General features: G+C 42.5%; 1 protein-coding gene across 1 annotated transcript in view; it reads left to right on the forward strand.

Moving 5' to 3' along the window:
* Window positions 1-6,000, forward strand: part of LOC115224451 (protein XRP2) — a 71,210-nt gene that overhangs the window by 51,380 nt on the left and 13,830 nt on the right. The gene's annotated exons all lie outside the window — the stretch shown is intronic.

Here is a 6,000-nt window from a genome sequence, read left to right on the forward strand (position 1 = left end):
AACCCTCGAGCCCTTCAGATTTTCTTTACCAAATGTTAGACTTATTTGTTCACACTGTTTTGAATTAATCATGCGTTATGCTGGGGCTTTGGCATTTCAATGATATGATTGTTTGTTTATTTTTAGAATGACATTGTAGGACAGGTGTGAAAAGCTGAATCTGATCAGTTTGAGCATAAAACGGGTTGAATATTTGGATACGTACATGCTTACACATGCAACTAGTTATTCATCTTTGCACATAGATCCATCTACATTACATACACTCACATCGTCACACAAACACACACACTCTCACACACACACACACATTCAAAAACACACACACACATATACACACACACACTCACAAACACACACTAAAAAACACACACACTCTCACACCACACACACTCACACACACACACTCAAAGACACACACACACACATATACACACACACTCACAAACACACACTCACACACACACACTAAAAAACACACACACTCACACACACATATACACACGCACAGTCACAAACACATACACACTCATACACACTCACACACACATACGCACACACACTCACAAACACACACACTAACACACACACTCACAAACACACACACTCACACACACACACACTCACAAACACACACACTCACACACACATACACACACACACACTCACAAACACACTCACACACACACTCACAAACACACGCTCACAAACATACACACACATACACATACACGCACATACAAACACATGTTGCATCCTGTGACTTTGATATTTCGATGATATGATTGTTTGTTTATTTTTAGAATGACATTGTAGGGTAGGTGTGAGAAGCTGGATCTGACCAGTTTGAGCACAAAACGGGTTGAATATTTGAACCAGTTTAAATGCTAAAGTCGATGAGGTTTAACAAAGAAATTATGATGGAAAACAGTAGATTGGAGAGCTGTCTAGGTAGGGTCAATTGGTGTAGGTGGGGTCAATTGAGTTTTTGCTTGGTCAACAGAGAGGGATAATACTGGGTGTCCACAGTTTGGGTAGTTAGCTACACTGACCACATAATTGTGATCTGCATGGACAGCTTAACTAAGATGCATAGACAGGGGTCTAGCTATTGTAGTGTGTCATTCGTGATGATGAGAGAGGATTAGTAAACTAGTTTGGCAAGAATGGCAGCAAGAATGAAGGTGGTGAGCTGGCAGAAATGGTAGCATGCCGGGCAAAATGCATAGCCGGATTTCGTCTGCTGTTACATTCTGAGTTCAAATTCCACCGAGGTCGACTTTGCCTTTCATCCTTTCAGGGTTGATAAATTAAGCACCTATTTCTTTACTACCCACAAGGGGCTAAACACAGAGGGGACAAACAAGGACAAACAAACGGATTAAGTTGATTAGATCGACCCCAGTGCATAACTGGTACTTATTTAATCGACCCTGAAAGGATGAAAGGCAAAGTCGACCTCGGCGGAATTTGAACTCAGAACGTAATGGCAGACGAAATACGGCTACGCATTTCGCCCGGCGTGCTAACGTTTCTGCCAGCTCGCTGCCTTAATAAATTAAGTACCAGTTACGCACTGGGGTCAACGTAATCGACTTAATCCGTTTGTCTGTCCTTGTTTGTCCCCTCTGTGTTTAGCCCCTTGTGAGTAGTAAAGAATTAGGTATTTCGTCCGTCTTTACATTCTGAGTTCAAATTCCGCCGAGGTCGACTTTGTCTTTCATCCTTTCGGGGTCGATAAATTAAGTACCAGTTACACACTGGGGTCGATGCAACTGACTTAATCCCTTTGTCTGTCCTTGTTTGTCCCCTCTGTGTTTAGCCCCTTGTGAGTAGTAAAGAAATAGGTATTTCGTCCGTCTTTACATTCTGAGTTCAAATTCCGCCGAGGTCGACTTTGCCTTTCATCCTTTCGGGGTCGATAAATTAAGTACCAGTTACACACTGGGGTCGATGCAACTGACTTAATCCCTTTGTCTGTCCTTGTTTGTCCCCTCTATGTTTAGCCCCTTGTGGGCAATAGAGAAACAAGAAATAAGAATGGAGTGAGGGGCAATTCCTATCAACAACCGAAGCTGGATCTCACCATGTTGAGAATCCCTTGTCCAAAATTCATGAATGTGTTGCAGGTTTTGGAGTATTTTTTTTATGCTTGCATTTATGAAATGGGACAGCTTGGGGTTGGGACCCAGATCCAAACAACATCCATTTACATTTCATAATATAGCTTATACATAAACCCTGAAAGTAAATTCATATAAATTCTTAATAATTTCTTCTATACATAATACCATGAGAAAATTGTAAGATATCAGTCTCCACCTCCAATGTCATGCTTTGATTAAAAGGTTAGAATATACGTCTGCCATTTCCCTCTCTCTCTCTTTCGGAGAGGCACTGAGCAGCTATACGCACACATACGCACACGGCAGTAACTTCCACCTACCGAATTCAATCACAAAGCTCCAGTCGGCTCGGGGCTATAGTGGAAGACACCTACCCAAAGTGCCACGCAGTGGGACTGAACCCGAAACCATGTAGCTAGGTTTTGTATTTTGTTTTTTACTAGCAGCAATACCCGTTGTTCATCGGATAATTACTTTTACTCTTTCTCAGAAGTCACATTCAAAGTATTATTATATATATAATAGATTTCTCAACGGGGATTTCAGGGGAGAGTTTCAGGGAGTCGCTGGCGATGTATCGTGATGATCAAAAATCCAGCCTGCTAAAATTTGGTTAAAGTGATTCAAACTCCAGACTCAACGCAAAATGGTCACATTTAATTCAAAGCGTTAAAAATGTTATGAAAACAATTGGTATGTGTTCACAAAGTCCAAACGATTAATACGAAAAAACCCTCCAGACTACATCCCGAAAATTCATTTCTTTGCCGAATTTCTACAATGTTTACGGCGATTCGTTTTTATATCTTGATTTTTTTATTTTCCATGCAATTTATGCATGCTTGCACATGTGGTGAACACAGTTCACGTCAAACAGCTGACTGAGTAAAGTTCACTATTCAATGCATGGGATAAGGCCTAAACAAACACATTATCGATTTTTGTACTTGTGAGATGAATTTCGGAACAGAAAAAGCGCAGTTCAATTTTCATTTGCCTAAACTTTAAGTGACCCATTTTTGGTGGTTCTACGATTTGTTGGCTAGGAGGAGATGTGCCGGGAAGTTAAACACACAGACACACACACAGATATGCACACAGACACACAAGTTGAGTTTTATATATATAGATTATACACATATTAGGCTTTACATAATGTATAAAATCAAAGCATAGAACATGATTACAGGTAAATAAAATGAAAACTGAAAAAAAGAGTCAGCATTTTATTATTAAAATAAAGAACAAGAAGTGATACTAGTCATGTTACACTCGTACATGGAGGTGACATTCAGGTCTCACATAAAAAATAACGATTTGCACTTACTGTTCTAAAGCACAGAACAAAACATGATGATCACTGCTTCCAAACTCACGTTTCATAATGGCAGCTGTGCATGGTGGAACATTCCCAACACTCCGTGGAATTTTTCTTTTGTGGCTTGTCATGTCAGCATTCGAAAAAAACTTTCAGATTTTGGAATTTCGGAGTTTGGAAGTTTTAAATTTTGGACAAAGGGTCTTCAACAGTATTACAATAAAACTTAAAACTAAAATGATAAACTTTAGAAATGATCTAGCACCAGGAAATGACATGCTAGATTGGAGGCATATGGCCTAGTGGTTAGAGCAGCGAACTCGCGGTCGAGGGATCGCGGGTTCAAATCTCAAACCGGGCAGTGTGTGTGTTTATGAGCGAAACACTTAAGCTCCATGCAGCTCCGGCAGAAGGTAATGGTGAACTTCTGCTGACTCTTTCACCACAACTTTCTCTCACTCTTTCCTCCTGCATCTTACAGCTCACTTGCGACGGACTGGCATCCTATCCAGGTGAGGAACATATACGCCAAGGAAACCGGGAAACCAGCCCTAATGAGCCAGGCATGGCTCAAGAAGGAACAAACAACCACATGCTAGATTGGGGACAAGTTAGCAATCTAGCAGAGGTTGTTAGGAAAGACATCATAGCTGAGAATTGGCATTCGATTATATTTTAATGTGAAATAGGAAGGCTGCATTGTCAGAGCTAAGATATATACCTTTAGGCATGGAGGAGAGAAAGCCATGCCTGGTTCACAAGAGCCAGTTTCCTGGTTTCCTTGGCGTATAGGTTCCCCACCAGGACGGGACGCTGGTCCGACACAAGACCTGCAATGTTAGGGAAATGGGCAAGTCAGTGTATCAACCCCAGAGCTTAGCTGGTACTTACTTTATCAAACTTCAATCTTAAAATCGATGAAAGACAAAGTTGACCTTGGCAGAATTTGAACTCAATGCAAACTTGGGCAAAATACTGCTAAGCATTGTGCCCGGTGTGCTTATGATTCTGCCAGCTTGCTGCCAGCTGCTGTCTGACATTAAAAATTAATTTGGCTGGCACCATACTGAAGGAATACCAAATAGCTACTGGAGTAACAATTAACCCGGACAAGTTATTGGGTTTGCAACTTGGCCATTATCAAGTGATTAAAAACAGCTGCTCTCCACACACCTTGGCCCCCAAATATTGCTACATGTGCAGTTATTTCAAACAGCTGTTGAAGTATGTAGGGCAAGTCTGGTTGTTAACCCACATGAAAAATTAGCCCGCTACTTTCCTCCCATAGGTGGTAGGGAATGTCTGGCGCCTATGGTGAAAGACTTTACCATCGCAGACAAAACTGAGAGAGGACAAAGGATGGGGGGTTTTCTTTTCAACCAAGCCCTCATCAACTTTTTTCAAGTACTATTCGAAGGGGAAGGCAAATATGAAGTGGGAATTGTCATCCTAAACCTACCCTCCATGTGGACTTAGGGTGGCAAATGAAGACTAGTTCGTAGGGTTTGTTCTGAATATGCATCTGTATGCCATGGATGGAGGGCTTGCAGAGAGCGCTCACCCATGGTGCAAACTGCAATCAGGTACTTAGGTTGGCGGTTCCTGATTAGCTCTAAGTGATTATCCATCAAGTGGGACAATTTCAGTGTTTTAATGCTGCTGCCACCACCACAACCACCACCACCGCTGCCACTACCACCACCACCACCACCACCAACGACAATTACCACTACTACTTCGTCCATCAACTACTACTACCACCAACTACTGCCACTACCCTACCTCCGGCACTGCCTCCATTACATACCTATTTCTTTACTACCCACAAGGGGCTAAACACAGAGGGGACAAACAAGGACAGACAGACAGATTAAGTCGATTATATCGACTCCAGTGCATAACTGGTACTTATTTAATCGACCCCGAAAGGATGAAAGGCAAAGTCGACCTCGGCGGAATTTGAACTCAGAACCTAATGGTAGACGAAGTACCTATTTCTTTATTACCCACAAGGGGCTAAACACAGAGGGGACAAACAAGGACAGACAAACAGATTAAGTTGATTATATCGACCCCAGTGCATAACTGGTACTTATTTAATCGACCCCGAAAGGATGAAAAGCAAAGTTGACCTCAGCGGAATTTGAACTCAGAACGTAACGCAGACGAAATACTGCTAAGCATTTCGCCCGGCGTGCAAACGTTTCTGCCAGCTCGCCGCCTTCCTCCATTACATACCATTTCCAACATGGTCACCACTCTCGTCACCTCTGCCACTATCACCAACACCACCACCTCTACCATCAACCATCACCACTAAAACTACCACTTCCACATTGACAAACCCCACTGCCAATCACTACTACTACTATTACTACTGCCACTACCACCAACACTACCACCACCATCCACCCACTGTCCATCTTTACTGCCACTACCACCACCAGCATCACCACTGCCACTATTGCTACTACTGCTACCTTCACCACCACCTCCAACAACAACATCAACTACCACCACTAGCACCACCACTGCCACCATCACCACTACCTCCAC

The sequence above is a fragment of the Octopus sinensis genome, linkage group LG25 (genome assembly GCF_006345805.1).
Source record: "Octopus sinensis linkage group LG25, ASM634580v1, whole genome shotgun sequence".
Lineage (NCBI taxonomy): Eukaryota > Metazoa > Mollusca > Cephalopoda > Octopoda > Octopodidae > Octopus > Octopus sinensis.